We start from the raw sequence: 12,231 nt of genomic DNA, 5'->3' as shown, positions 1-12,231 counted from the left end.
ATCTACACTATATTGCTCAATACAATCAAGACTTTTTAGGACGATTGTTGTCATATTATTTACTTGTCAACATTCTCTATTTCAGTGTAAGTTTCTTGACTCCATATATTTAAGAAGGTATAAATAAGAATCCAACACTTCCTAAAATTCTGTGAGCCTGAAGAAAGTAGTATCTGTCATGTCAATTTAGATACTCTCCTGATAAAAAACAATTTTCTAAATATTAGGAAGATGATAAAAATAAAAGAATGTATGCTTAATGTAGAAATAAAAAGAACATTTGTTCAGTTAAGTCATTGATTAGATATGCAGGAACACAAATCAATTAAAATCAAAATTTCACACAAATATAAGTTATATTTGAATTCTCATTATTGTTGATGGGTTCAGTTCACAAACACCAAACTGAATTAGGATGAATGATGAAGAATTTCTTTTGTTGTTTGTCTACTGCTTTGTACATATAGGAAAATATTTTTTTAAGTTATAAGAACAAAGTCTTCATTATACATTTACTGAACTGTATTGATTAAAAGAGTTTGGTGTTAAAATGGGATTAATGCTATAATGAAGACCTTTTTGCTGACACTTTCTTTAATATTTTATAGTCTTCATGTACAATATAATTAAACATTATGTTTATATGTTCATATTCATTCAAGGATTTACTCATTTATAGAACTTATTCATATGTGCACTATTCTTCACCCATTAATTAGATACACTATATCCTATATGACTCTTAAAATTTTATTTGAGCAAAAGATTTTGCCTGCTTTTAAAAAATACAATAGGAAAAAGTCTCATGTGTTTTATTAATTCTTTGTAAAATTGCTAGTACAACTGTGTGTTTATAAATGAGGTCTTCTTCCCTATTAAATTTGTTATTTTATGATCTAAGAACATAATAGTTAAAAGACTCACAGGTCTAAAAATGTCAATATTGAACAATTGTGTTATATTTGCACTGTTTTGTTTAATAAATTTCTGAGAACATCTATTGCTGCTATAGGTAGTATTGAAACAAAGTTCACCAGATGTTTAGTAAATAAACAGTGCATTAGTCAATCTTCCAATGTTGTGTTTGTCTATTTGAGAAAATTTGTTCTATAGGTGATTAAATACCAGTCCTTTAGGCTAAGATTTGATTTAGTGGTCATAAAGAAACAAATGATTCCAATTGAGAATACTTCTTCATGAGTACTCATGTAAGGAAATGAGAAGTATGAAAATTCAGGGGATGAATATGCCCTGGAAATCTCAAGTGAGTCATTTTATTATTTTTCTCAAATTCAGCTGGCACTGCTGTGGTAGGCACAGTGCTTTTCTGTTCCCATAAATATGTGCTATTGTTGATAAGCACCATGAAGTTTTCTACATCAAGTATTTCTTAATAAATCCAATAAAATGAAACTTTTTGCTTTTCATAATATTATTATGTCATGGAAATAATACCCTTTTCCATTTTATATGCTTGTATTCATATTAAGCCATTGGAGACTTTCTCAGCTGCCATTGTTGCATATCTTGATTTATCCCAGAGAGACCATGAATCTTCTTGTCTCTCTCTCCTTATATAACATAGCCAGACTGGTTCTAAGATGTTCCAATAAAGGAGAAATTGATTTGTGACCCGGGTGGCAAAAATATCTGAGGTTATGAAATCTAAACAAACAGGCCATAATATTGGTCCTTTACAGAACTCTGGCCTAAAAGGAGGTTGATAGATATACACAAAGGCAAGATGTTACCCGTTTAATATTCACATATGGCATAATCGTCTCCTGTGCTTACATTTACTTGTATATGTGGAAAACAACAAATGGCAGTATATACTCAGTATAATAGCTCTGTGGAATTGTGTTTATGGTTTTGGTCATAAATAATGCAACCTGAATTGTAAAATAGATTTTTAATGATTCTTTCCATGGTTGTTTTGTGAATGACTTAGTACAGAAGTCAAAATGTCTGGTAACTATCTTTTGAACTCCAGAAGAAAAAAAAATGTGGTTCTACTTTAATCAAACCAAAATGCTAGGGTTTAATATAGCTAAATTAAAATTTTGAAGTGATTGTGTATTTTGGATTTTTCATTTAAATTCTCCCCTTTAATAAACAAAAATTTTAGTTACTTCAAACCTTACATGTTAAATCTAGAAGAAACAGAAATAATTGCATCTTCGGGAATTGTTGAGTCCTCAAGGTCAAAATTATAACTTTTGAAAATCAGAATTGGGATGAAAATGCCTTGACCATAAGGCTATTTTTACCAGACTTTGTAATATGACTACTTGTCTCTATTTCTAACCCCAGCTTTTCCCTCCTAACCACCTACATTTTATATATGGCATTTCTAAGCTTTACAGAAAATTGGCAGTTTATACCATCATCCCAATAGAGACAATCAGCAAAATGTTGCAACTTTGATGAATAAAAATGACTTTACTTTTCTTTGTTTTACTTTCAGAAATGAATATTAATAAAAATTATAGAGGAATTAGATAATGAAAAAATATAACTGTAACTGGTATTGATATTCAATCATCCGAGGTTACAATGTGCAGTGATATATGGATTGGGGTAGATACAGATGAAGGATTATGATTGTTTGTTTACATCTACTTGCTTGCATTTAACTTTGGAAAGAAAATTGGTAGGAACTTTTTACTGTAAAAATACAATAAAGATTCAACAGAATTTTTCATTTCTCTTCTGAGAAAGTTTATCCTTCTTAATTAAAAAAATAGACCCCCAAATTTTTATAGATGTGGTGTAATAGAAAATATATTAGAGTGGGGACAAGCAAGACTAGAGATGAATTTATGGTAAGATGTTATACTAATGCTCATGTGAAGTGATGAGTGTAAACCAGGATTGTAAGTTGTATATACTCGGAGAAGAAAAGGTGACTGACAAAGTTTTAGGAAAAAGTTGGAAAAACCTGGTAATTTACAGAATGCAGAGAATGGGAATAAGTAGAGACACTAACATTATTTTTAGGAGTATGACTTGGGCAGTGGCATTTTTATTGAATGGATAGGATGACATGTAAAATGTATGAAGGACAGGATGGTAGAGAGAGATGAATCTAGCTGTATATCTAGACTTTTCAGGTTAGGATTTCTTGGATATCTAAAAGGTTAAGAAATATGCATTCTTCAAATTGCTAATCCATTGAGATAGCTTTCCTAAGAGTATTTTACCAATCTTCAGAGACCTTGTGTAATTTCTTCAGAGATCTTGGGTAATCAATTGAGATACCTTTCCTAAGACTATTTTAGCAATCTTCATAGATCTTGGGTAAATACTTTGATAGTATTGTAATCATGGTGGAGTAAAACACCTATTTATGATTTAAGTTAAAGTATCAGTTAAATTGTGCTCTGCCACATTCCAATAATGTGACTTCAGCAAATTAAATCTATCTGAACTTCAATATCCTCCCAGGATTATTGTGAAAACCAAATGAATGAATATGTCCAGAAATGGTTTCTGATAGGTAACAAATGCTGTCATATTAGTCCACTTTTCTCATTGAAAGATCTCAGTAATTTTTCCATCAGTCTACTCTATCCTTCATCTCTTCTTTCTCATCATTACCACCACCTGGATCAGGAATCTTATCCACACTCCTTAAGCCACTCCAAACAGAATCATGGACTCCTGAATCCATTTGCTCATTATATTCACTCTACACCATGTTTATCAATTCTTCTAGTGAAGCAGAAGCATTCTTTATACTCTGGGAATACAGTAGTGATTCTTCCAATTAATCTTCCATACTAATATAATGGTCACTATTTAAAATTCTTAACTAAAAATTTTTGTTGCATAACAATTTAAATGTCTCCTATGCTTTCAAAAGTGATGATAACTTAAGATCTAAATTCTTTAACCAAGCATGCGAAAGTGTGCACAATCTATCTGCAATCTTTCTATATGCCCTCATCAACAGTTCTTCCTCAAGCTTCTAGGTTCCTCCCTGAACTTCCTGGTTTCTTCCTGGTTAGTCTCACACTTTACCTCTTATTGCATATGTTCTACAACTTTGATTCATTTGCTGCGTATTCCTAATAGCATTTTGGTGTCTCTACTATTTAAGCTATATGATATTCAATCTTTATACTACAAAATATATGGTATTCAGCTTATACCCTAGATGCTCCTAGATTTATGATTTTATGCCCTAAGAAACCCTTCACAACATGAAAACATCTTAGTTAAACCAAAAGTGCATTTAATACTACTAACCCACACAACTTCATGGCACAGCCTAGCCAACAGTAAATATGCTCCTCAGCCTGGGCAAAATCATCTAATATGATATTTATTTTATATTAGATTATTAAATGTTCCATTTAATTTATTCAACATCTGTATTCAACATCTGTACTGGAACCTTACATTGAAAGTATCTGTCATTTACCCTGGTGACTGGGAGCTGGGTCTCCCTGCTGCTGCCCTGTATTATATGGTATGTTGTTAGCCTGGAAAATTCAAAACTGAAAGTAGGATATCTACTGAAAGTATAATAGTTTTTGCATAATCATAAAGTTCAAAAACATGCCAGTGACCTTCTATGATTCTTTTTAGTGTTCCCTGACCTGCACTTTTGACTAGTGTCATAGTTTGGATCATAAATATCCTCAGCTTGGTGAAGGTGTGATCCCTAGCTGCTGATATTGTTGGGAGGCAGAAGAACCTTTAGAAAGCAGGACCTCCTTGGGGAAGCTGGTCATTGGGGGCATGCCATTGAAGAATATATCAGGACTCCAGCCCTTTCCTCTTTCTCCCCTTACCATCCCAACCATCATGAGGTGAATTGCTTTGCTCTCTGCTTCCTGCCAAGAATTCTGCCTCATCACAGGCCCAATCCAGTCTCTGTCTAAGTGACCAGGCCTGAAATCTCTAAAACCATGAGCCAAAATAAACAATTCCTCCTTGTAAGTTGTTTATCTCAAGGATTTTGTCACAGTGGCCAAAAACTGACGAACACAACTAGGAATAATTACTTATTTTAAATCTGTGTTCCCAGAGAGCTGTATGCCAGACTCTCATATCATACTACCCACCCTTTTATCAGACCAGAAGATATGCTCCTTGGTAGTAAAAAGCTCTGAATATCAACAAGAGATAAAGGCACAGAATTTATATCAAAATAATCAGTTTATTAAGATTTTTGTTCCCTAGGGAAAGTGTTATTCTAAATGGGTGTTTCTCCAGGTAGAAATAGGAACAGTGGGAGAACACATATCTTCCCTGCCCTTAAAGTTTGTTCAGTTGTAGTTTTCTACAGAATGAAAATTATAGAGATATACTTTAAAAATGCTTGCCTGGATCTCAAAAGAGATAGGAACTAGAACACTCTGTTGAGAATTAATTTGTAAATCTACAGCTTTCTGGTGGTAAATCGAGTGATGATCATATTTGAAGTGATCTAAAGATAGTATTTATAGGTTCAATGGAAAGGAGTCAACCATAAAAATAGAGCAATTAAGGAACATTTCAGAGTAAAAGGAGACAGTAAAAGGAAAAGAGAAAGAACATCTTAGAGAACCAAATAGTAACAGCAGAAAAGCTAAGAGAGACTTCAGAAATAGATATGGTCAGCAGTAGTAATGCTTGGGATTTGGGCACAATAACAGTAGGATCTTCTGGAGGAGAAGAAAACAGTATTTGTAAGAGAAGGAAGAGAAAATGCGCAGATCTAACATGAGACAAAACAGAAATGGTGTGGAGGTGGGGGTGAAGCCCAAATATGCATCGTTAGCTTTGAAAAGTAAGAAGAAAGAAATATGTAAGATCAGGTGAAAAGATTGAAGTGGTTGAGAGGGAACTTGAGAAAGTTCCTGCTGATAGCTGTGCTTATTTTGATGTGGCAGGAAGTGGGCCATCTGGTGAGTGTACAGGTCATCAGGTTGACAGGAGAGCAGGGGAGAGTGGGGACCATCTGTGGTAGGGAAGGGAAGGGACAGTCAATAGGTTCCCAGTTTGAGGGTGATGACTGTCAAGTAACTTTGGGCACTTAAAATTTTCCCTAGGGAAATTAAAGGGTGAGCCATTAAAAAAAATGTCATGCTCACAAGCTACTGTGTGAGGGTATTTTTTCTTTCTTTCTTCTTCTTCTTCTTTTTTTTTAAATCTATCTTTATCTTTAAATACAGAACAAAACAAAAGCTTTTATTTCTGAATTGCCACAGCCTTTGCCCCTGAAAAATCACTATGCTCTGGAAAATTATGTAGGGCTTTAGTCAAACATCTGCTTTTTATTTATCTTTGTTTATTTAAGTCTCCACTTTATTATTTTATAAACAGTAGCACAGATAACGAAATTATGGATGGTTATTTTTGTTGGAGAAGAGATTTAAACAATTCGCAGCAAGAAAAAGACACTCAGCTATAAAGAGAAGTTTCAAATTCTCCTCCTTTGAAAAAAGACTGATTAATTTTCATTTAGTCAGGCAACACAAAACTTGTTTTCTCTTATTTTTACTTATAAACGATAGCAGTAGATTTTACTGAGAGCATTTGAGGCACCTGACAATGCATTTGCTGATGGTATAGAGTAAAGAGAATTGCTTCTCTGCTGAAATTTTGAAGAAGAGCACTTTGGCTATGATAGGACTGTGGTTATTTCTGGTGTTTAAAGGCTGTTTGGAATATACTGGGCTTACAGAAAAAAAGTAATTATATTAATATTTTAGAATTTTTTTTACTCCTATAGTTTTCACAAGGAAGTCATTTTCCTAATATTTCCTGGAGATTGGTTGTCTCCTCATGGTTTCAAGGATGTAGAACAATTTGTCTGATTAATGTGTTCAGAAGAGATTAGAACAGTTGGCTGTGCTTTAGGCTTCTGCCTATTTCCCCCCTGGACCTGTCCACATCCATGCCTCGTTTTTATAGATGAGGACACTACATAGTAAGGCCTGAAGTGTTCTTCCTGAGACTAAGTGAACACAGCCTAAATTTGAGATTCAGGAATAAACAGAAAAATTATTGTTGCATACTTAAATAATAACCTCAAATTTAGCCATTTTCAGTAACAAAAGTAGTATGTTGCTTTCTTCTGCTGATTTGTCTCTTGCAATGATCTCAAAACTCATTTGTGGGGCTGGGGCTATAGCTCAGTGGCAGACCATTTGCCTAGAATGTGTGAGGCACTGGGTTAGATCCTTAGCACCACATAAAACTAAACAAATAAAGGCACTCTGTCCATCTACAACTATTAAAATAAACAAACAAACTTAATTGGGGAGAGGAGGATTAATGTTATCCACCAGAAAATGTCCTGATAATAAAGTGGAAAGGTGATCTTGTATAGATCTACATTGTGACTTTGAAGTAATTTGCTCACATTTCTCTTATGCAACTTTTATCATATTTAAAAAAGTTATTTTTTTTATTCATCTCTACGTCCAATTCCTAGCTCTGTGAGTGGCATATAATATATATTTAGTAAATATTTTGTGGAAAAAGTGATGGATGAATTCCAAAAACTTTTCAAGAAATATTAATTCTTTTCCCTTTTCAATAATCTTAATTTAAAAATAACCAAATATGAAATATGATATCTAACCAAAACTTATAACACTAAAATTTGTGAGTTCTCCTATGTCAGAGGTCACTTTTTTATTTTTTTGTACCTGGTATTGAACCCAAGGGAACTTAACCCCTGAACTACATCTCCTGCCCTTTTTAATTTTAATTTTTTATTTTGAGACAGGGTCTTGCTAAGTCACACAGGGCCTCACTAAGTTGTTAAAGCTGGCTTTGAACTGGTGCATAGATCACATTTTGAATGACAAAACTTCTTATTTAAGACTAACTGATTTTACAAGATTAGATGTAGACTTAAGTTAACAAATGGTCATTTTTTCATTGGGTATAGTGGTCAGGAATTAGTAGAAAAAAAGCATGACAATCAGATATTATTATAGAGACCATAGCAAAATCCTGTTTTTTAAATTTTTTTTGTTTTTTGTTTTTGGTCTTTGGTAAATAAACATAATCAGTAGATGTAATGAGATCCTATACACCTTCAGGTTCATTCAGATTTAGAACAAGAAATTAACTATAGCAATTATGGATATGTGTAACTAGAAATAAAACAACGAAAACCAGTAATAATTTAAAAGACAAATTGAAGCAAATCATCATGTCCTTGAGTTTGAAACCATGTAGTTTAAAGCTGTCAAATAATTAATTGACCTTCTACTAGAAGTTGTATACACTTGCATACACAGTGTATTTAATGCTTAGAATCTACATTTTCACAAAGGACTCTGTATGCCATCTATTTAGGTCAAAGAAAGCTAGTGTGGGTGCTGGGGTTGTGGCTCAGAGGTAGAGCACTCGCCTATCATGCAGAGAGGCACTGGGTTTGATCCCAGGCACCATATAAAAATAAAATAAAGATATTGTATATATCTATAGCTTAAAAATAAGTATTAAAAAGGAAAGAAAGCCTGTTTGAAAATATATAGTAATCAGTCTGAAAAGGATTTTTCACCTGATTTAAATATGAAACCATTAGTTCGCATAAGTCATCTCTGTAGTTAATGTCTATGTGAGACAATGTTTTAAGTTGATTAATATTAAATTTCTCAGTATATAGTTCTGATATATAATAAATCATGATCCTCTCTAAAACTTATAAGACATAAGGAGGGTTAAGATTTAATATGATCAAAAATCACTGAAGTCGTGAAGTCTCATTATATATATTTTCAATAATATATAAGAATATATAATTTATTGTGGACCTTTATACTTTACACAGCTAGGGTTTACTCTTGAGAGTGTAATATAAAGTCTTTTTGTTTATTTGTTTGTTTAGTTTTTGTGGTATTGGGGATTAAATCCAGGGCTGCACACATGTTAGCTAAACACTCAACCACAGAGTTATGTCCCCTGTTTAAATAATGTTTTAAATGGAGGCTAATGTTGAATGAGAAAATTTTAAAAAATATGTATTTGCATAACCCATGATAACAATTGAGGCTTTTGCTTTAAGTTTCAGCATTGTTGGGGTGGACTTGCTTTAACTATCTCATGGTAAAGTAATTTCCATTCCATGAGCATTTTACAACCTTCATATATTATGTGCAATCTTTACCATATAAAAACGGAACACAAAATATTTCAATTGTGCTAGAAAGTTCTTTGAAATACATTTATCCATTTGGGGAAAGAAGGGTGAATAAAATGTGGTGTACTACACATTGGAGTTTCATTTTGCTGTGTAGAAGAATGAAGTTAAGTCATCTGCAGAAAAATGATAGAACTTGGGAACATCACATCAAGTGAAATAAGCCAAATTTTAAGGTCACGGATCATATGTTTTCTCTCATAAGTGGAAGGTAGAGAAAAAAGAAAGAAAGGGAGGGTTAGGTCTCATGAAAATTGGAGGGAGATCAGGAGAGCACAGGAAATGACAAGAAGGAGGGAGATGGGGAGGAAAACAAGAACTTCTGGGGGATGATATTGGCCAACTTACATTGATATATTGTATATATACATAAATATGTAACAATAGATCCCAACATTATGTACAATTATAATGTGCTCACAAAAATATGGGGAAAACTTATGTGTAAATATGATCAAACATCTTTATAGAGAAGAATAGCAAATTACTATCGATATGGACTACTTTTCACTCAAATGCTCCTGTCAGCTTAAAATTTATGTCAAGACTGGAATACAAGTCTAGAATTTTTCACAATCAATTTATAAGATAAATAATTCAGTTAATTACCTCATCAAATATAAAAATTACATGGTAAAAGAGAAGAGAAAGATGGTATAGGCAGAAGGTGTGTATGTACTTTTCAAACTGATAAAAATGCCATGTATCTATTTTCTGTGTTATTGTATGACTCAAACTTTCTGGTAATGCTTTCAAAGGTACTAGGCACTTATTCTTAAAATGTGACATTTGCAAACCTTTTTGGGTGGCTGGATTTGAAAAGTGTTATTAAGGTGTTGAAGAAGTGCAATCACCCCCTCTCTAATTAGTAATACATTGGGTTGTTTACTTGTCAGGAGACATAATGCTATTTGTTTCCATAATAAAACCTTTAAATTTCCCCTTTTTTTCCTTAGAAAATTAACTTTGATTCTATTTTGGCTAAAATAGATTGGTTTTTCAAGATTTTTAAAAATACATTGAAGTTTTAGAAATTTTGAACTATTAATTACTTTTTTGAATTTAGTAGTATATAAGGTAGGAAAAACCTGGCAAAAGTATATCTTTTAATAACAATTTTACAAAAAAATCAATCCTTTTTTATGTAAGTATTCATAAGCTTATGATTAATCAAATATATGTATATACATACATATAGATATATAGATATCAACATGATATCCTGTTGAAAAACACAAAATATTTTCTGCTCTTGGCATACTGACCAAAATTAAAGAACACATGTTATCTAAATTGTTTGATGTGCCTTCTATCTAGGAATCTATGCTTTCCAACTAAAAAAGTTTTAAAAATTCAGAATATAATTTACTAAGGTCTAGTTTCTTTTCTTTCTTCTTTGGAGGGGTGGGGACTAGGCATTGAACTCAGGGGTATTCGACCCCTGAGCCACATCTCCAGCCCTGTTTTGTATTTTTTTTAGAGACAGGGTCTCACTGAGTTGCTTAGTGCCTCATTTTTGCCGAGGTTGGCTTTGAACTTGCAATGCTCCTGCCTTAGCTTTCCAAATACCTGGGATTACAGGCATGTGCCACTCTGCCCAGCAAGGTCTAGTTTTTTATTGGTATTTACTACTATTGATATTTTTCTCTCAATATCAAAACAATTAAAATATTATCCTGTTTAATTTCCTTTATCTTAAAATAAATTGGAACAATTTTTATAGAACAACTACAAATTGGTGCTTTTCCTTTCTTACATAATTTATTAGTTTACAAGGACTTTGGCATTCTAGATTTGTTATGAAAGTTTAAGAAATTAATTCTCAAAAGGTCAGAGTTTTTCCATACATAGTTTTAATTGGTTCAGAAAAGAAGAAAATGCTTTTAATCTATCAAAAGATAGATTCAATTTACTTGAATCTGCTATGCTGAATTATTTATATTAGTCCCCACATATACTTAGTTTAAGTAAAATATAACTACAGGTAATGTAAGAGAATTTTTCCTTTTCAGCTTTGTGGTATTTTACATTCTCATTATAAAGGTCAATCCTTAATTGTGAGTTTGCAAATACTGGATTGCTAATTTTACAAAAAACATAAAGGATGTCTAGTCATCATAAATGACTTCTACATAGTTATTATTGTTTAGATATAAAGTGTACCCCAAAAGTTCATGTGTTGGGCAATGCAAGAATTTTCAGTGGTGAAATGATTGGGTTATGAGTTCTTTAACCTGATCAGTGGATTAATCCACTGATATAAATTAACTGAATGGTAAATTGTGCAGGTAGAGTGTGGCTGGAAGAGGGGATCAATAGAGGAGGTGGGTGCGCCTTTGGTGTTTTTATTTTGTCCCTGGTGCACAAGGCTCTCTTGCTTCCTTGTTGCTATATCGGGAGCTGTTTTCCTCTGCCATGCCAGTCCATTATGATGCGCTGCCTCATGGAGGACCCAGAACTCTGGAATCTATGGACTGAGATCTCTGAAACTATAATCCCAAATAAATTTTTTCTTCTCTATGTTGTCAGATCTTTGGGTCATAGCAACATAAAACCTGACTAAAATAATGATTTATACCATGTATAATTCACACATACAATTTCACATGAATTTTGTGTACTCTGGCAGTTTAAAACCATCATAATCAGAATTAATATCTTCCCATATATCTCTTAATCTTTAGTTATTTCATAATCTTTACAACATTTTCAAGACCCAGAGAGCCTTCCTGTTTCTCCCAGTTTGCCTAAAACATTAAATAGGTTCTTCAGAGGATAGGCCCCTGCCGTCCTTTTTCTTAAAAAATTTGCTTTAGAGAACTTGCGATTGTAAATTCTTTCTCTGCCTCTGTGAAATGTAAATCTTCTACAATTTGGGAATATCTAAATAATCTGGGAATCATTCCTGCAAAATGTCATCACCAAGGAAGAGAACTCCTCTGTCTCCCAGTCTCTGTGGGAGGGTAGGGGCCTACAATAATAGACAATTTGCCAACGTGGAAAAATTTATGCCTTTTGTTTTCACAGAATTAAATTCAATCTCTTGGCCCTATTCCTGCAGTCTTGAAGAAGGCCTTGTC

Source organism: Callospermophilus lateralis, chromosome 16 (assembly GCF_048772815.1).
Source record: "Callospermophilus lateralis isolate mCalLat2 chromosome 16, mCalLat2.hap1, whole genome shotgun sequence".
In the NCBI taxonomy this organism is placed as follows: domain Eukaryota; kingdom Metazoa; phylum Chordata; class Mammalia; order Rodentia; family Sciuridae; genus Callospermophilus; species Callospermophilus lateralis.
This window is presented reverse-complemented; position numbering follows the sequence as displayed.